Below are 21,126 nucleotides of genomic sequence, written 5' to 3' on the forward strand. Positions count from 1 at the left end.
ATTCATGAGAGACACAGAAAGAGAGAGGCAGAGACACAGGCAGAGGGAGGAGCAGGTCCCATGTAGGGAGTCCGATGTGGGACTTGATCCCAGGACTCCAGGATCATGCCCTGAGCCGAAGGCAACGCTCAACTGCTGAGCCACCTAGGCGTCCCTTACAGTTATTTCTTGAAGGGCCATTATTGTGCTATTCCTAAGTGATGCAAAAATCATATAAAAGCAGCTGTGTGATATGATCATATTTATGTTTTTTTTTTTTTTTTTTTTTTTTAATGATAGTCACTGAGAGAGAGAGAGAGGCAGAGACACAGACAGAGGGAGAAGCAGGCTCCATGCACCGGGAGCCCGATGTGGGATTCGATCCCGGGTCTCCAGGATCGTGCCCTGGGCCAAAGGCAGGCGCCAAACTGCTGCGCCACCCAGGGATCCCTATATTTATGTTTTTAAAAGATTATTTTGGAGATCTGGGAAATAAATGGACAGAGATTATATGTAGGGAGACTGGTTAGAAGGTTATTATAGATTATAGATGTCTAAGTGAAGGATGCCTGGTGGCTCAGTGGTTGAGCCGTCTACCTTTGGCTCAGGGAGTGATCCCAGAAATTGAGTCTCACATTGGGCTCCCTGCATGGAGCCTGCTTCTCCCTCTGCCTGTGTCTCTGCCTCTCTCTGTCTCTTGTGCATAAATAAATAAAATCTTAAAAAAAACACACACACAAAAGAAACCTTAAAAAAAAAAAGAAGTCTAAATGAGAGCTGATATGATGAATTTGAGAGAGATTAAGGCAGAAAAATTGATGGGATTGGGTGTTTACTAGAGGTAGGGGACGGATATGTTGAGGATGACTGTTTTTTTTTTTTTTAAAGATTTATTTATTATTCATTCAGAGAGAGCGAGAGAGAGGCAGAGACACAGGCAGAGGGAGAAGCAGGCTCCACGCAGGGAGTCCAATGCGGGACTCGATCCAGGGTCTCCAGGATCACACCCCGGGCTGCAGGCGGCGCCAAACCACTGCGCCACCAGGGCTACCCTGTTTTGTAAGCAAATAAGAAAAATATGATTTTGGCTTTCGTTGTGTGTTAGGAGAGACTAGGTAGTGTTGTGGTAACAAACAGTTAAAAAACGTTAGTGGCTCTTAACAGGACTTTTTTTTTTCTTGACATGCTATATGTATAGTGTGGTTGTTGGGGGATTCCGCTTGTTCTTGTTATGCAGGGTCTCAGACTGATGGAAGCTCCATTTCAACATGTGGTTCCGTGATCTTCATGGTAATAGGAAAGATAATGTTGCTAATAACTCACTGGCTCTTAAAGTGTCTAGAAGAGGGTCCTATAATTTTGGCTTATTGTTCATTGGCCAAAGCAAATCTTATGGTCTTAACAGATTTCATAGAAGTGGTAAGGAAGTGCAGTCTTACTATGTGTCCTGAAGAGAAGTGAACGTCAATATTTGCCATATGTTGAGTTATAGTTTAGTCTTTTAAAAAATGAATTATGTTGAAACTTATGGTAAGAGTGTTATTAGTAATAAGAACTGCCAATTATTGAACTGGAGAGCTAGTTGTATTCTCCTTGATTAAGTAGCATTTACTTGGCACTAGGGTGGAAGGAGGAAAAAAACTTTTTGATTGATTAATCAATCACATATTGCTAATTAGACTTAACTTTTTTAAAAGATTTTATTTTTAAGTAATCTCTACACTCAGGGGCAGCCCTGGTGGTGGAGTGGTTTAGTGTCACCTGCAGCCTAGGGTGTGATCCTGGAGACCCTGGATCGAGTCCCACGTCAGGCTCTCTGCATGGTGCCTGCTTCTCCCTCTGCCTGTGTCTCTGCCTCTCTCTCTCTCTGTGTGTGTCTCTATGAATAAATAAATAAAAAATATAAAAAAAAAATCTCTACACTCAGGCCTCAAACTCAAAACCCTGAGATGAAGAGTTGCACACTTCACTGATGAAACTGGCTAGGTGCCCCAGCCTTACTATTGTTAATTAGACTGAAATTACCAGTGGTATCCTATAAACTACATTTTTTCCCAAGATATTACAGAAATTTTGCAAGTTTAGACAATTTACTACATTTTAAGAATTCAAAGCTGCTGTTTTTTTTTTTTAACATTTTTCTTTTAAGTAATCTCTACATCTATCATGGGACTTGAACTTAAAACACCAAGGTCAAGAGTTGCATGCTTTACAAACTGGGCCAGCAAGGTGCCCTAAACCTGATGTTTTGTATTCATTAATTTTTTTTACCACTTTCTGATATCTGCCTATATTATATTAGAGTTATTATTAGTGTTTGTGAAAATTTTTCATCATTTCTTTGTACGTGAAATAGTGTATGTGATTTATTTCTATATTACTCTTCCTTAGAGTTTCAGGTATGGAATTGCTAGTCTTGAGGATGTTGTTAATTAAAATAAGAGGAAATCTGGCTGTTGGGAATAGAAAAGTCAAAGTAAAAGACTGACTCAAGATTTTTTAAGAAAACTTTAGGACAGATTAGAGGAAACAAAGCTGATTTGTAAAACTGTCTTCCTGTCGCTATTGAGGGAAAGGGCTTGCTTATCTTTGAGAGGCTAATAGTACTTTGACATGAAGTTAATGGGCAGAGCTAAGGCTCTGTATAATGGCAAAGACCTGTGAGAAATAAATTAGTCACAGCATTTCCAAAATACAAGCTATCCATGCATTTTGAGACCACAGTTGTCTTTGGGAAATCATCAGCTTTTGCCTTAAAAATCAGAAAGGCTGGGGCGCCTGAGTGGCTCACTTAAGTGTCTACCTTTGACTCTGGTTATGATCCCAGGATCTTGGAATTGAGCCCTGCCTTGGGCTCCCTGCTCTGTGGGGGGCCTGCTTCTGCTGCTCCCCGTGCTTATGCTCTGTCAAATAAGTAAAATCCTAAAATCAGAAAGGCCTTAAATAGTGGAAAAAACTTAAATTATTTAGAATAAGTTATAGGGGATGCCTGAGTGGCTCAGTGGTTGAGCAGCTAGCTGCCTTTGGCTCAGGGCGTGATCCCGGAGTCCCAGGAGCAAGTCCCACATGAGAATTCCTGCATGGAGTCTGCTTCTCCCTCTACCTATGTCTCTGTCTCTCTCACTCTGTGTCTCTCATGAATAAATAAATAAAATCTTAAAAAAAAAGTTATAACTGTACATGATATAAAGTTCAGAATATTCAGAAAGATTTACCATGAAAAGTAAGTTATCCTTCCATGTCTAATGCTTTCTCACACTATACCCCCCCTTATACAGGCAATCACAATTTCTTGTGTATCCTTTCAAAGATAGTTGGTATTTTAATAGTGGATTAGGCATCAGGGGAAAACCTTCCTAGTATGCGTGTCTGCAGAAGAGTAATACACATTTACAAGCACTTCAGCAAAAACTCTGAGGAAAGACATGAAAAATACATAGTTAGGGGTGTCTGGCTGGTTCAGTTGATAGAACATGTGACTCTTGATCTTGGGTGTGTAAGTTTGAGCCTGACATTGGGTGTAGAGATTACTTAAAAATCAAAAATAAAAAAAAAATTTATAGTTAGTAAATTAACTGTGTGGTAAACGTGGGAAATTTAGGATATATAAATGTTATTGGTATTCTCTTATAATTTAGCATGTGCAAAAACATGCAGAAAAATTTATAAGAATAGGGCACCTGGGTGGCTTAGTTGGTTAAGTGTCTGCCTTTGGCTCAGGTCATGATCTCAGGGTCCTGGGATGAAGCCCTACATCAGGCTTCCCTGCTCAGTGGGGAGTCTGCTTCTCCCACATCCCTCCCACCCCCCGCATGCTCTGTCTCTCTCAAATAAATAAAATCTTTAAAAGAAAATTTCTTTTTTTTTTTTAAGATTTTATTTATTTATTCATAAGAGGCACAGAGAAAGAGAGGCAGAGACACAGGCAGAGGGAGAAGCAGGCTCCATGCAGGGAGCCTGATGGGGGACTTGATCCCTGGTCTCCAGGATCACACCCGGGCTGAAGGCGGCGCTAAACCGTTGAGCCACTGGGGCTGCCCCTAAAAGAAAATTTCTAAGGTCATAAATCTACTGGTGCTTAGTCCTTCCTGACCCTTTTTTCTTTTTTAATATATTAAGTGCCTAAAAAACAATACGTTGATCTTCAGGGAGCAGGACTTTGAGTTTAGAGAGACTCTTTAACTTTTTGCGAAATACTATGTTAACTGCTAGGGGATAGGGACACCTGGGTGGTTCAGCGGTTGAGCATCTCCTGCTTCTCCCTCTGCCTGTGTCTCTGCCTCTCTCTCTCTCTCACTGTGTGCCTATCATAAAAAAAAAAAAAAAAAAAAAAAAAAAAAAAAAGAAAACCTCACAAGGAAAATATTCTTTTTTAAAAAAATTCTTTACAGATTTTATTATTTATTTGAGAGAGAGCACAAGCAGAGGGAAAGGCTGAGGGAGAGGAAGAAGCAGGCTCTCTGCTGAGCAGGGGGCCGATGCAGAGCTCCATCCCAGGATCCTGGGATCATGACCTGAGGCAAAGGTAGATGCTTAACTGACTGAGCCACCCAGGCACCCATAATGATGTTTTTAAAAATAGGCTTTACCAAAGTATAATTTACTTGCAGTAGAATTCACACATTTTTAGTGTTCAGATAACCATCATCTTAGTAAGATAAAGAACATTTTTCTGTCCTCTGGAAATTCCCTAGGCCTCTTTGCAATCAGTCTTACTCCACTCTATTCCTGGGCAGCCACTGATGTGATTTCTATTACTCTGAATTAGATTTGTCTCTTCGAGAGTGTCAAAGAAATGGAATCATGTAGTATGTGTTTTTTGTCTTCTTTCTCTTGGCATAATGTCTGTGATATTTATGTTGCTGCATGTATTAATAGTTCATTTCCTATATTTCTTAGTAATAGTCCAGTGTTTGGTTATACCATAATTTATCCATTTACTTGTTGATTGAATCATTTCCAGATTTTAGCTATTATAAGTAAAGCTGTTTGGAACATATATGTGTAAGTCTTTTGTGGCCATTTATTCTTATTTCTGTTAATAACCTTTCTAAAACCTTGCAAGCTAAAAACTTTGGGATTGTTTTTGATTCTTTTAACCTCTTTCCTCACCTGTATTCATCCAGTAGATTATGAAGTCATGAGGTTTCTTCCTTTGGAATATGTTTCATCCTTTGTTCACTTTTCCAAGGACCTTTTACGTTCTTGTGAGACAGTGCTTTTTATTTTGTAAGCCTTATTTCAGTAGAAGATGTAAGAGTCATTATGTGAATGGTGCCCCTTCTAAGTGAGGTTTATAGTCAGGTTGGAATGCAGACTGAAATTGGTGAGAGGATGGTGCTGATTTTGAAGTTTCAGGATGAGGAAAAGAGATGTTGCTATTGAACGCACTCCATCCCTGTAACAGTTATAGTAGGTTGAGAATGCCACTTTTAGTTTGTCTTGGTTTTTGTTTTGTTGTATATTCATACATATGTATATTATGGTAAAAAAAAATTGGTTTATTGTCATGGATGTTCTTATTGCTATGTCACCTTGAGCAAATTATTTAATCTCTGTGGGCCTCAGTTTAATCATCTGTAAAATGAGGATAATAAAATTTCTGTCATATAGGGTTATTAAGAGGATTAGATAAATTATTATATGTGTAGCTCTTAGAACAGTACCTGGCATATTGTCTTATATAAGTATTAGTATCGTTACCTTAAATCTACGTTACTTTAAAGGCTATCTGGGGACGTGTGGGTGTCTCAGTTGGTTAAACAGCCAACACTTGATTTTGGCTGGGGTTACAATCTCAGGGTCATAAGATTGAGCCCCACATTGGGGTCCGCACTCAACGTGAAGTCTGCTTGAGATACTTTCTCCCTTTCCTGCTGCCCCTTCCCCTGCTTGCTCTCTCTCTCTCTCTCTCTCTCTCGCTCAATAAAATAAATAAAATCTTAAACAATAAAGGCTATCTTTTTCTCTCCCATTTCAGTTCCTTTTATATATTGTTGTGATTTGTCTCCTAACCTACCACTCTTCTGTTACCTGTTCAAACCTACAAGGGCACTGTATCATCCGGCAACTATTTATGTATCTTCTAGCCTTGTTTAATTTTGAAACTAGGAGCTAAAACCCAAGAGTCAGCCACTTAGCTGACTGAGCCACCCAGGTGCCCAAGTACTTTGCTTTTTTTTAAAGATTTTATTTATTTATTCATGAGAGACAGAGAGAGAGGCAGAGACACAGAGAGAGAAGCAGGCTCCGTGCAGGGAGTCTGATGTGCGACTCAATCCCAGGGCTCCAGGATGACATCCTGGGCCAAAGGCAGGCGCTCACCCGCTGAGCCACCCAGGTGTCCCAGTACTTTGCTTTTTTTTTTTTTTAAGATTTTATTTATTCATGAGAGACACACAGGAGGCAGAGACACAGGCAGAGGGAGAAACCGGCTCCATGCAGGAAGCTTGATGTGGGACTCAATCCCGGGACTCCAGGATCATGCCCTGAGCCAAAGGCAGATAGATGCTCAACCGCTGGGCCTCCCAGGAGTCCCAAGTACTTTGCTTTTTAATGTAAGTTTTAGAATCAGTTTGTTAGTTTCTGCAAAAAAGATCACCATTGTTTTGAGATTGTGTTGCAACTTTAGACATTTTGGAGAACACTGACTCTTTAACAATATTGAGTCTTCCAATCTACCACTAGGATATATCTCTCCATTTATTTATTTTTGATTTGTCATCAGTACTTTGTTAGCATACAAATCTTGCACATATTTGTTCAATTTATCCCTATTTAAAGATTTTTGATGTTATTGTAAAATTTACTTTTTTTCCTCCAGATTTCAGTTTTGTTACTTCTGTGTAAAAATAAAATTGATTTTTGTGTATTGACTTTGTTTGCAGTCTTGGTAAATTCACTTATTACTGAGGGTCGGGTAGCTATTTTATAGATTATTTGGGATTTTTCTAAGTAGACAGTTACGTTTATAATTAAAAACAATTTTATTCTTTTCCAGTGTGAATACTTGCCCTTCCTTCCTTCCCTCCTTCCTTCCTTTCTTGTCCTCCTGCCCCCCCCTTTTTTTTTGAGATTTATTTATTTATTTATGATAGACAGAGAGAGGCAGAGACACAGGCAGAGGGAGAAGCAGGCTCCATGCTGGGAGCCTGACGCGGGACTCAATCCCAGGACTCCAGGATCGCGCCCTGGGCCAAAGGCAGGCGCCAAACCGCCGAGCCACCGAGGGTCCCCCCTCCCTTTTCTTTAAATATATCCTTGCCTTGTTCCCCATCTTATAGGGAAGTGTTTAGTCTTTCATCATTACATGTATTAACTGTAGGGCTTTTATAGATCTTTTTTTTTTTTTAAGATTTTATTTATTTTTTCATGAGAGACAGAGTGAGAGAGAGGCAGAGACATAGGCAGAGGGAGGGCAGCCAACCTTTGGGATCATGACCTTAGCTGAAGGCAGGTGCTCAACCACTGAGCCACCCCAGGCATCCCTCTTACAGATACTCTTTATCAAGTTAAGGAAGTTCCTTCTATTTTCAGTATGCTGAGAGTTTTTGTCAGGAATGAATTGAACTTTGTCAAATGCTTTTTTTTTTTTTCTGCCTCTACTGAAATCATATGATTATACTTCTTATTTTTAAAGATTTTATTTATTTATTCATGAGAGACACACAGAGAGAGGCAGAGATACAGGCAGAGGGAGAAGTGGGCTCCCTGCAGGGAGCCCCGATGCAGGACTGGATCTCAGGACCCTGGGATCACTCCCTGAGCCAAAGGCAGATGCTCAACCACTGAGCCACCCAGGCGTCCTCCCACCTAAGATTTTTCATTATACTTTTTGCTGAATCTGACACAGTCTAGTGGCCCAGGATGTAGTCTTTCAGTTTGATCATCTCACAGGCACTGTCAATCACCTGTTTGTGAACCTCTTGCCACTGTTCCTTATCTGTATTAGTGCCAAAGTCCAGGCACAGATTTTTCTGGGAGACACTAGCAACATTTACTCCATACAGGTACACTGATTCTCCGTGCTCCCCAAGTACCCACTCATGACAGTTTAATGGGTGAACTCACAGCTTTTCCCCCATTAAGTAACAGAACTGGACTCAATCCAGATTGCAACTACTTCCAATAACATAGTATTTTGGGAAAGCTGCTTATTTTCCAAGCCACGAAAGTCAAGATATCCACTGGATTGGAAACAAGTGACTTGCAGTTTAGGCTGTATTTTACAATATTAGGAATGATGGATTTAAAGATGTTCCATTTATGCTGGACCAAATTAAGATGGCTTTCTCTCTGTTGCTGACATGTCCCTAGCTGTGATGAAATAACCAGCTTGGAGCTTGCAGTCATGTTGTAGTAGACAGAGACAGAGACAATTTTTGGTGTTATAAGAAGGCTGCCATTTTGGAGAGCCATCATGTCTCCCTTCAGTTTGTTTTCCATGACATCAACCAGAACAAGTTCATCTGCCAAGTCCTTCATTAAGAGACTCGTCATGCCATAGGCCATGCCAACAGAACCAACCCTAACAACTGTAATCTTATCCTGGGGTGGGGGGTATAGTCTTCCTTAAAAAGATGCAGAATCAGCTGATCCTTGAGAATTGCCATATTGGATTTAGAACCATATAGAAAGGGGAGTACATGTCTGGCTGGTTGGTAGGCTGGCAGGTAGTGTTGGATTTAGTCTTGGTGGCAGCAGCTTTGGTACCCCATAATATGTGATTTAGAATTGTGTTGATTACTTTTCAAATATTTAGGAATACTCCTAATTTAATTTCTGATTCTGTGTGGTCAGAGAATAAACTATAATTCTTTGTATTTGTTGAGACTTGTTTTATGGCCCAGTGTATGGTCTGGTTTGGTTAATGTTCCATAAGCACTTGAGAAGAATGTGTATTCTTTGTTAGATGGAGTGCTTTATAAATGTGAATTAGGTCAAGTTATTCGAGTGTTAAGTTCCTATGTATGTATGGATTTCTTATACCTGTTTGTTCAATTACAGAGTATGTTGAAATGTCAACTCTAATTATTTGTCTTTTTCTTTTCAGTTTTGTCAGTTTTTCTTTATGTATTTTGAAGTTTTATTAGGTACATACAGATTTATTTTATTATTATTATTTTTAATCTTTATCTATTTATGATAGTTACAGAGAGAGAGAGAGGCAGAGACATAGGCAGAGGGAGAAGCAGGCTCCATGCACCGGGAGCCCGACGTGGGATTTGATCCCGGGTCCCCAGGATCGCACCCTGGGCCAAAGGCAGGCGCTAAACCGCTGCGCCACCCAGGGATCCTACATACAGATTTAGAATTGTATATTCTTTTATTTTTAAAAAAATTTTAAAGCATTTTATATTTTTGGGAGAGAGAGAGAGCACGAGCAGGGGAGAGGGGCAGAGAAGGGAGGGAGATGGAGATGCAGACTCCCTGCTGAGCAGGGAGCCTGATGTGGGGCTTGATTCCAGGATCCCAGGATCCCAGGATCATGATCTGAGCTGACGGCAGACACTTAATCAACTGAGCCAACCAGGTGGTCAGGATTGTTGTATATTCTTGCACTGTCCTTTCTTGTTATGAAATAATCCCTTTTTATCTTTGTTGACATTTCATCATTCTTTGAACAATTGTGTTAAAATATACATAACATAAAACGAACCATTTTAAAGTGTACAGTTCAGTGGCATTAAGTGCACTTACTCTTAACAATTGCACAATTGTTGCCATAATTCATCTCTACAACTTTTTTATCGTCTAAAACAGAATCTGTGTATTCATTTAAGAATAGCTTCCATCCTACCCCCACCTTCCCCAGACCTGGGTAACCTCTGCTCTTTCTGTCTCTATGAATTTGCATTTTCCAGGTAGCTAAATATAAGTGGAGTCGTACAATATTTGTCTTTTTGTGTCTGGCTCATTTCACTTAGCATAATGTTTCCATGGCTCATTTGTGTAGTTGTGTATCTTAGAACTTCATTCCTTTTTAAAAGATTGAAAACTACTCCATTGTATGTGTATGTACCTGTGTGTATATATATGTATATATCACATATTCATTTGTTCGTTCATCTAATTTTTTTAAAGATTTATTTGTTATAGACACAGTGGGGGAAGGGACAGAGGGAGAGACAATCTCAAGCAGAGCGAGGAGCCCAAAGTGGGGCTCAGTCTCACGACCCTGAGATCATGACCTGAACTAAAATCAAGAGTCAGATGCCCAACCAACTGAGCCACCCAGGCACCCCTGCTTATTCATCTGTTGATAGACTTTGGGTTGTTTCTACCTTTTGGCTATTGTGAATATTGCTGCTATGAATAGCAATATACAAATATCTCTTTGAGGCCCTGCTTTCAGTTTGTACTCCAGTATTCTGAACCTTAGTATTTGCATGGTATATCTTGTTCTATCCTTTACTTTTAACCTATTTTTGTCTTTATGTATTTTTTTCTTTTTTTTTTTAATTTTTTTTTTTTTAATTTATTTATGATAGTCACACAGAGGGAGAGGCAGAGACACAGGCAGAGGGAGAAGCAGGCTCCATGCACCGGGAGCCCGATGTGGGATTCGATCCCGGGTCTCCAGGATCACGCCCTGGGCCAAAGGCAGGCGCCAAACCACTGCGCCACCCAGGGATCCCCTTCTTTTTCTTTTCTTTTTAAGTAAACTCTACACTCAGTGTAGGGCTTGAACTCACGACTCCCATAATCAAAAGTTGCATCCTCTACTGACTGAGCCAGCCTATTTTTATCTTTATTTTTTATTTATTTATTTTTATTATTATTATTTTTTCTATTTTTGTCTTTATGTTTAAAGCGAGTTTCATGTTGACAACTGTTGTTTTTTGACAGCTTTTTAAAAATTCCCTATTTGGGGGCATCTGGGTAGCTTATTTGGTTAAGCATCTGACTTCGGCTCAGGTCATGATCCCAGGGACCTGGGATAGAGTTCCACATCGGCTCCCTGCTCAGCAGTGAGACTGCTTCTTCCTCTCCTTCTGTCTGCTGCTCACCGTGTGTGTGTGTGTGTGTGTGTGTGTGTGTGTGTGTGCTCTCTCTCTCTCTCAAATAAATAAAATCTTTAAAAATAAATAAATAATTCCCTATCTTGCTTTTTTTATTCATTCTATTTGCCTTTTATTTGGAGTGTTCTGAGACCATTTACATTTAATGAAAATAACAATATGGTTGGGTTTATATATGCCTTTTGCTGTTTGTTTCTGTTTGTCTCATCATTTGGTGGTTCTTTTTGTCCTTTGTTTTCCTTTTTTTAAATTTTTTTATTTTAAAGATTTTATTTATTCATGAGAGACACACAGAGAGAGGCAGAGACACAGGCAGAGGGAGAAGCATGCTCCATGTGGGGAGCCGGACGTGGGACTCGATCCCAGGTCTCCAGGATCACGCCCTGGGCTGAAGGCGGCGCTAAACCACTGAGCCACCCAGGCTGCCCTGTCCTTTGTTTTCCTACCTTTGTTTGCATTGAGTATATTTATTCAGCTTTATCTCCACTCTTGGTATAACATGGCATTTTTTTTCTTAAAGTGGTTGTTTAGGGTTACATTAGCTGCTTTCACTTACTGCATTTCATGTTCGGATAATGCTGTCACTTCACATATATGAACCTTACGATGACATTCTTTTTTCATCTCTAATCTTTTGTGCAATCATTGTCACATGTTGTTTCTGTGTTACATATGTTAAAAGCTCCACTTACATTATTGTTATTTTTTTGCTTTAAACAGCTCCTTGAATTAAATTTGAATTTTATTTATTGGGCAGCCTGGGTGGCTCAGCGGTTTAGCGGCGCCTTCGGCCCAGGGCATGATCTTGGAGACCCAGGATCGAGTACCGCGTTAGGCTCTGCATGGAGCCTGCTTCTCCCTCTGCTTGTGTCTCTGTCTCTCTGTCTCTCATGAATAAATAAATAAAATCTTTAAAATTATTTATTTATTTATTTATTCACGAGTGACACAGAGAGAGAGAGAGGCAGAGACACAGGCAGAGGGAGAATCAGGCCCCATGCAGGGAACCTGATATGTGGGACTTCATCCCAGGACTCCAGGATCACTCCCTGGCCTGAAGGTGGTGCTAAACCGCTGAGCCACCCAGGCTGCCCACAGCTCCTTGAGTTTTAAAGATAATTAGGTGGGTCATTTGGTTAGGTGTCTAACTCTTAATTTCAGATCAGGTCATGATTCAGGGTCCTGGAACTGAACCCCATGTCAGCAGGCTCCCTTCTCAGCAGGGACTCTGCTGGTCTCTTTCTTCCTCTGCTCATCCCCCTGCTCATGTGTCCACTCTTTCCCTCCCTCCATCTCACACTCTTTGTCTCCATCTCTCAAATAAATAAATCTTTAAAAAAGTCTTTTATATTTTTGCCATATATTTACTGTTTCTATTGCTCTTCATTCTTTTGTGTAGATCCCAGATTCTGTTCATTATTCTTACACTTGAAGAACTTAATTTAACATTTCTGATTTTTTTTTAAAGATTTTATTTATTAGAGCGTTCACGTGTGTATGAATGAGCACAATCAGGGGGAGTGGCAGGCAGAGGGAGTAGAAGAAGCAGACTCTGGTGAGCAGAGAGCCCGACCTGGGACTCCATCCTAGACCGTGGGATCATGACCTGAGCCCAAGGCAGATGCTTAACCAACTGAGTCACCCAGGTGCCCTCTTTAATATTTCTTATAGTACACATCTGCTGTTAATGAATTCTCATAGATTTTGCTTGATAATTCGTTATTTCACCTTAATTGAAAGAAACCCTTTTGTTTGATGTCATTGTAGATTCACATGCAATTATGAGAAATAATGCAGAGAGATCTACTCTTTACCTAGTTTCCCCCAGTGGTAACATCTTGGGTAAACTATAGTATAATATCACAAGTAAGAAATTTACATTGATACAGTTCACTTGACCTTATTCAGATTTCACCAGTTTTGCCTACACTCCTTTGTGTGTGAGTTTGTATATATACTTAGTTCTGTGTAGGTTTATCACATGTGTGGATTCATGTGACAGCTACCACAGTTGATACAGAATAGTTCCATCTACCCTTGTCATAGCTACCTCTCTCCCTTTATGCACCCCATACCCTGGAAATCACTTACGTTTTTCATCTCTACAATTTTGACACTTAGGGAGTGTATGGAATTATACAGTGTATAATTTTCGAAATAAGCTTTTTTTTTTTTCACTTACCAGTGGTTTGTTCTTATTGCAAAATGGTTGTTTATGGTATGCACGTACTATATTTTATTTAACTGTTTACTGACTGAACTATATTTGGGTGTTTCCCAGTTTTTGCTCTTACAAATGAAGTACAGACATACAAAATTTTGTGTGAACATAAGTTTTGCTTATCTGGGATAGATATCCAAGAGTTCAATTGTTGGGTCATATACCACACACATGTTTAGTTTTATAAGAAACTGCCATACTTTTCTAGAGTGTCTGTAATAGTTTACAGTTTTACCAATGAGGGGAGCCTGGGTATCTCAGTCGGATGACTCTTGGTTTCAGCCCAGATCATGGTTGTGGGATCGAGCTCCATGTTGGGCTCCAGGCTGTGCATGGAGTCTTGCTTGAGATTCTCCCTTTCCTTTTGCTCCTCCTTCCCCCTACCTCCCCAGTGTGTGCCCTCTCTCTCAAAAATAAAGAAATTAAAACCCGTACATTTCTACTAATGATATGGGAGTAATCTTGTTTCTTCATGTCTTCACTAGCATTTTTTTTTAGTTGTAGGAAATATACTACATAGCATAACTTTTTTCATTTTAGCTACTTTTAAGTGTATGGTGGTGGCATTAAGTACATTTGTATTGTTGTGTAGCCTTCTCTACCATTTATTCCAACTGTTTATCTTCCCCAGCTGAAATTCTGTATCAGTTAAACACTTACTCTTCATTTCCCCCTCTCCTAGCTGCTGAGAATTATATAATATTTGAGAGGAATCATACAATATTTGGCCTTTTGTGACTAGCTTCTTTCATAGCATTTGGTGTTATAATTTGTTTTTTATTTTAGCTATTCTGATAGGTGTGAAGAATCACCCTTAATTTTAAAGTATATTTTTAGGGACGTCTGGGTGGCTCAGTGGTTGAGTGTCTGCCTTTGGCTCAGAGCATGGTCCCAGGTCTTGGGATCCAGTCCCACGTCTGGCTCCCCATGAGGAGCTTGCATCTCCCTCTGTTGGTGTCTCTGCCTCTCTCTGTGTCTCTCATGAATAAATAAATAAAAATTTTTTAAAAGTAAAGTATATTTCTACCATATATGATGTTCTAGATTGATAGTTTTTTTAGTACATGAAAGATGTCCTTCCATTATGTTGTTTGACTTGCATAATTTCAGATGAGATTTGTGGTCATTCTTTCTTTTGTATTTCTGTAGGAAATATGTCTCTTTTTTTCTGACTAGTTTTAGGACTTTTTAAAAAATTATTATTGATTTTTCAGTAAGTTGACCCTGATATACCTTTGTCTTGATTTGAAGTTATCTTGGAGGTGTTGAGTTTCTTTTTTTTTAATTAAAAAAGTTTTTTAAAAGATTTTCACTTATTTATTCGTGAAAGATAGAGAGAGAGAGGCAGAGACACAGGCAGAGGGAGAAACAGGCTCCATGCAGGGAGCCTGATGTGGGACTCAATCCCGGGACTCCAGGATCATGCCCTGAGCTGAAGGCAGGTGCTAAACTGCTGAGCCACCCAGAGATTCCCCCAAGTGTTGAGTTTCTTGAATCTGTGGGATTATAGTTTCCATCAAAATCAAATTTTTGGTCATTATTTCTTGTAATAATTTTTTTAGTTCACCCTTTCATGTGGTACTCCAATTGTACATGTATTAGACCCTTTAATATTGCCCCACAGTCACTGATCCTACACATTTTTTTGTCTATGCTATTATATGGTTCTTATTTTCATGTCTCCATATTAATGAATCTTTTAAAAATGTATGTTTTCTGCATTGTCACATATGCTGTTAATCCCATCTAGTACATTTTTAAATTTCTGAATTGTATTTTTCATCTTTTGAAGTTCCATTTTATTCTTGTTTTTTTCTTTCTCTTTTCTTCATTATGTATATGTTCTTATTTAAATACTTGCAGATATTTAGAATAACTCATTTAATGCTCTTTTTTGCTAATTTCTCTTTCATTCTGAGGTCTATTTTTGTTGACCAATTTTTCTGCTGGTTATGGTAACATTTCCCGGGATTTTTGGTATGTCTTTTTTTCTTCAATTTGCATTTTTAAAAGATTTCATTTTTAAGTAATCTTTACACCCTATGCGGGGCCTGAACTTACAACTTTGAGATCAAGAACTGAGCCAGCCAGGCACCCTTACATTTTTTTTTTTTTTATGTGGAATGCTTCATGAATTTTCATGTCATCCTTGCACAGGAGCCATGTTGATCTTCTCTGTATCATTGTAATTTTAGTATAGGTGCTGCTGGAGCCAGCACTTTTTGGTATGTCTTTTAATTTTTGATTGAGTGTAGTATGTTGTCACTTTTTTTTTTAATGCTGATTTTTTGGTCTGTTTATATAGAATGTTACACTTCATTTTGATGGGCAGTTATTTGTGGATCAGCTTAATCCCTTTAGAGACATTTTGAAGCTTCATTAAGGTAATTTAGAGTAGTCTTTATTCTAGGGCTAATTTAGTTTTATTATTAAGTTATAACCCTTTGGGTCTCTACTGAGTGCCCTAAGTCTTCAACAAGGACTCTCCACTGTAGTTTAGCTGGAACTCTGACATCTTCCAGCCTGTGTAATGTCTGGGAGTTTAGTTCCCCACTAGTTGTTCCTTGCCTGGCCTTATTGAGTTTTCACCCTATGCACGTACAACTTAGTATTCAGGAAAATACCGGAAGACATCCCCTAACAGTTTTGGAATTCTTTGTGTAGAAAGTCCACTTTCTCTATTTTATTTGGCTTGGCCCTCCTAAACTCTGATCTTTGTCTTCTTAGCTCAGAGATTGCTACGCTTTACTTGGAATCCCTTTGCCTATGCTACATTCTGGAAAGTGTTTCTGGGTAGAAAGCCAGTAACCACCATAGAACTTGGCTTGTTTCAGTTCTCTCAGAAATATTGTCATGTGTTGCTTCTTGTTCATTGTCGAAAAAGGAATTTTATATTTTTCCAGTTTTTTAGGTTTTGTGACAGGAAAATATATCCTGTCCCAGTTATTCTATCATTGTTCAGAAGCAGAAGTTGATTCCAAATTTGCATACACCAAGTCTCAAAAACAATTTGATTGGTTTAAATTTTATCAAAATATTATAGCCAATATTGTGATACTATCCTGTTGTTTTTGTTGTTGTTTTTTAAAGTTTTCTTAATTTAAGTAGTCTCTACACCCAACTTGCGGCTTGAACTTAAAGCCCCAACTTAAAGCTTGAACTTTAAGCCCCAAGCTTAAAGAACCAAGAGTCAGGTGCTCCTTTGAGACAGCCAGGTGCCCCTGGTGATACTAAATCTTTTTTTTTTTTCTTTTTTTTAGATTTTATTTACGGGATACCTGGGTGGCTCAGTTCATTGAGCATCTGCCTTTGGCTGGGGTTGTGATCCCAAAATTCTGGGATCAAGTCCCCGCTGAGTGGGGAGCCTGATGTGGGGGCTCATTCCCAGACCCTGGGATCATGACCTGAGTAGAAGGCGGGCGCTTAACCAGCTAAGCTACTGAGGCACTCTTAATGTTAATGTATGTATGTATGTATGTATTTATTTGAGTTCAGTTTGCCAACTTATAGCATAACACCCAGTGCTCATCCTGCCAAGTGCTCCCCTCAGTGCCCATCACCCAGTCACCCCAACCCCCTGCCCACTTCCCCTTCCACTACCCATTGTTCATTCCCAGAGTTAGGTGTCTCTCATGTTTTGTCACCCTGACTGATATTTTCACTCATTTTCTCTCCTTTCCTTTTATTCCCTTTCACTAATTTTTACATTCCCTAAATGAATGAGACCATATAATGTTTGTCCTTTTCTGATTGACTTATTTCACTCAGCACAATACCCTCCAGGTCCCTCCACGTCAAAGTAGATAGTGGGTATTTGTTGTTTCTAATGGCTGAGTAATATTCTGTTAATGTTTTGTTTGTTTTGTTTTTTTGTTTTTTTTCTGTTAATGTTTTAAATAAACTGATATATTTGTTGAAATTATGAAGTTAATATTGATATGAAACTATTACATAAATTATTTGACTATATTCAAATTTATCCAGATTTTCCCACTGATGTCCTTTTTCCTATTCCAGGATTCAATTCAGGATATTACCTTGCATTTAGTATAAATTTAGATTTTTAATTCCAGTTCTGTTAAGTAAGCGTGACCTTCGGCAACCACTTAACCTTTTAGGCTCTCGTCCATAATGTAAATATTGACTTAAAGGATGTCTAAGGTACCTTTTTATAATTCTAATGTTCTAAGTCTGTCACACAATATGCTCAGTTTTTATTTGGAAGATATTTTAAGATCTAATCAATATGCCAGATCTTGTTAAAAAACATTCAATTTTTATCTTGTAACTTAAGTATTAAAGGAAAACTATATATTGAGATTTGGGAAAACTCATGAACTTTTTTCTTCTATTTGAACAAAAAAAATGACAAAAAGGCAGAATTTGTTGTGTTTTGACTAATTTTCTCTGCAAATATTAGTTCACAAATTGCCTATTCAGCTGTGTTTTGATTGAAAGTAAAACATGTATTGTTAAATTGTTCTTTTTGGGAATTTTTTTAAAGATTTATTTATTCATGAGGCAGAGGGAGAAGCAGACTCCATGCAGGGAGCCCAACATGGGACTCGATCCCGGGTCTCCAGGATCATGCCCTGGGCTGAAGGCAGCACTGAACTGCTGAGCCCCCCACGAGCCGCCCTCTTTCTGGGAATATTAGGAAGGATACAAAGCTTAGAAATGTAACTTAAAAGTGGATCTTACTATAGTGGAATATATGATGGAAATAATTGAGAACAGATACGTCCTAAATAATCCAAATAGTTCATATTTTGTTGCTTATTATAAGTGCTTCTCAGGTTTGGGCATAATTTGATATAGGTTAAATTGTTTATATTTTAAATTGTTGCCCCCTTTCAGAAACTTCCAAACGAGGTTAAGGAGAATATCCAATTGGAAGTAATCTCCAGACAGTTGTATTTTATCCCTCAGATTCTCTCCTATTTAGAAATATTGAATATAATCTCTACTGATAGTCTCAGCTTACACATAATTGACTCTGATTCAATAGTAGGTTCAATTAAATGACTTCATTTCTCTTAAGGACCTTGAAATGTAATGTTTGACCATAGTATTATTCATTTTCTTAAATTTACATTTAGTAATTATGTTAATTCATTATTTAATCTAGCAACTTTCAACTTTTGGTTTACAAAAAGACGTTTATGGAAAATTGTAGATAATTGGTTTGATGAGAAGCCAGAGGTATATTTTAAAAACACTAGGCAGTTTTTACGCAGGTGGCTGTAGACCACACTTTGAAAAAACATAATTGTACATAAAATCTTTATATGTACTGTCATAATTCTTGTATTAAAACCATGTTTTTCATTGTTTATCTGATTCCTATATTCACTCTGACATTTCTTGAATGCCTACTATCAGAGTCATTGTGTTAGTTACATCAGATTCAAAGATTAATAAGATAGCCTCTGCCATTAAGGAACTCACTTAGTAGTAGGATAAGATAGATCAGTAAACACTTCAGAACAGTGAGATAAGTGTTAATTGAGTATAAGCAAGCCTTACGGAAGCATCACACACACACACACACACACACACACACACACACACACACACACACACACACATATAAAAGCAGTTAACTGTGCCTGGAAGAATTGGGCTGGGAAAAGTTTCCCAGTGGAGTTGATAACCAGAAAATGAAGAGAGGAGTTTAGACAACATTAAAAAGTTTCTGACAGTGAAGGAAATAATAAAAAACTAAATGACAATCTACTGAATGGGAGAGGATATTTGCAAATGACATTTGATAAAGAGTTACTATCCAAAAATATATATAGAACTGATACAACTCAATATCCAAAAATCAAATAATCCAATTCAAAAATCGGCAGAAGAGGGGCACCCCTGGCACCTCAGTGGCTCAGTTGGTAGAGCATATGACTTGATCTCATGGTCATGAGTTAAAGCTCCAGATTGGTATAGAGCTTACCAAAACAAAAAAGAGAAAGCAAAGTAATGGGCAGCAGACACGAACAAACCTTTCTACAGAGAAGACATACAGATGGCCAACAGACACATGAAAAGATCCTCAATCAACATCACTTATTATTGGGAAAATGCAAATCACGACTACAAAGAGATATCACCTCATACCTGTCAGTATGGCTAAAATAAAAAAGATAAGAAATAACAAGTGTTATCAGGGGTGTGGATTAAAAGGAACCCTCATATACTGTTGGTGGGAATACAAACTGGTGCTGCCTTTGTGGAAAACAGTACGGAAGTTCCTCAAAAAGTTAAAAGTAGAGTGCCTAGCTGGCTCAGCCAGAAAAGTATACAACTCTTGATCTCGGGGTCATGAGCTGAATCCCCATGTTGGGTGTATAGGTTACTTAAATAAAACTTAAAAAGTTAAAAATAGATTACCCTATGATCCAGTAATTGCACTACTGGATATTTATCCTCAAAATACAGAAACAATAATTCAGTGGGATACATGCACTTCTGTATTTACTGAAGAATTATTTATAATGGCCAGATTATAGAAGCAACCCTCGTGTCCATTGATAGATGAATGGGTAAAAAAGATGTATGGGTACACACACACACACACACACACACACACACACACACTGGATTATTATTATTCAGCTATAAATGGAATGAAGTCTTACCATTTGCAACAACATACATGGAGTTAGAGAGGATGTTATGTGAAATTAGAGAAAGACAACTACTATAGGATACCACTCATGTGGAATGTAAGAAACAAACATGCAAAGGAAAAAAAGTTGAGCTGAAAAACAGACTCTTAAGTATAGAGAACAAGTTGATGGTTACCAAAGCAGTCAGTGTGGGGAATAAGGAGGACACTTATCATGATGAGCACCAAATAAGGTATGAAATTGTTAAATTGTTAAATCATTATATTGTCCACCTGAAACTACTATAACACTATATGTTAACTATACTGGAATTAAAATTTTAGAAAACTTTTAAAAATAAAAAATAAAGAGGAGTTTGGCATGAAATGCTTACTGGTTATCAGCAATATGTTCTCTATACATTTCACTTAACCCTCACAAAATCCCCATGAGATAGATATCAATCATTTCCCGTATTGTAGAGTTGGGAAAGCTGAGGTCAGAGAGATTATCTTGCTTCCCTCTAAATTAAGTGCCAAGATTTAATTTGTGGGCAGGTCCAGTTTTGGGACTTAGATAATATTCTAGAACCTGTGTTTTTAGTTACTGTGTGTTCAAGGCTCTGTGGTAAGAAGAGCATGACAATAAACTGAGAGGCCTGTATCATCAGAGCATATAGGAAGTTGATACTGAGGCTAAAGAATAGGTAGGGTCAGATCATACAGTTCCTTAAATGTTATGTTTCAATTGAAACATAACAAATGTTTGTTTCAACTGAAATACAGTATAAAGGCATTGAACACCTAGAGGGAATCACATAATCAGATTTGCATTTTGAAATGTTGTTCTGATTGTAGTAGACCAATTGGATTTGAGAAGGGCCAAGAGTGGATGCAAGGACACCATTTAGGAAGTCGTTAATAGAATAGCCTGAGTGAGCTATGGTAGTAGACAGGATGGAAAAAGGAGGGAATTGTGGAGATGTAGTTAAGTGGGTAAATGAGAAAGATTTAGGAGGACAAATCTTTGAGACATGATGATGGATTGGCCTATGAGTGAAAGAAAGGGAGTTGTCAAGAAATAACTTAGAGGTTTCTGGATTTGATACATTAGTTTGGCTCACTTTGTTTTACATAGGACATATAAAAAGATTAGTTTAAGTGATTAGATTATGTTAAATTAGAAGTGCCTTTGAGATATTCAAGTGGAGATGTCAAATATAGTTTTATAGTACCTTTGAACTTTCTATGTAGTAAATAAATAGGCTGTCCATAATAACATGGCTGATTGGTAATTT

The 21,126-nt window shown here is 38.3% G+C and overlaps 1 protein-coding gene and 1 non-coding gene across 2 annotated transcripts in view; one reads left to right on the top strand and one right to left on the bottom strand.

Annotated features, from left to right (window-relative positions):
* TAOK1 (TAO kinase 1) overlaps window positions 1-21,126 on the top strand; it is a 158,793-nt gene that overhangs the window by 13,029 nt on the left and 124,638 nt on the right. The gene's annotated exons all lie outside the window — the stretch shown is intronic.
* Window positions 15,334-15,440, bottom strand: LOC112677734 (U6 spliceosomal RNA). Its single transcript, XR_003147169.1, has one exon. It is a non-coding gene; the product is annotated as a U6 spliceosomal RNA (small nuclear RNA).

This window comes from Canis lupus, chromosome 9, assembly GCF_003254725.2.
Source record: "Canis lupus dingo isolate Sandy chromosome 9, ASM325472v2, whole genome shotgun sequence".
Classification (NCBI taxonomy): Eukaryota; Metazoa; Chordata; class Mammalia; order Carnivora; family Canidae; genus Canis; species Canis lupus.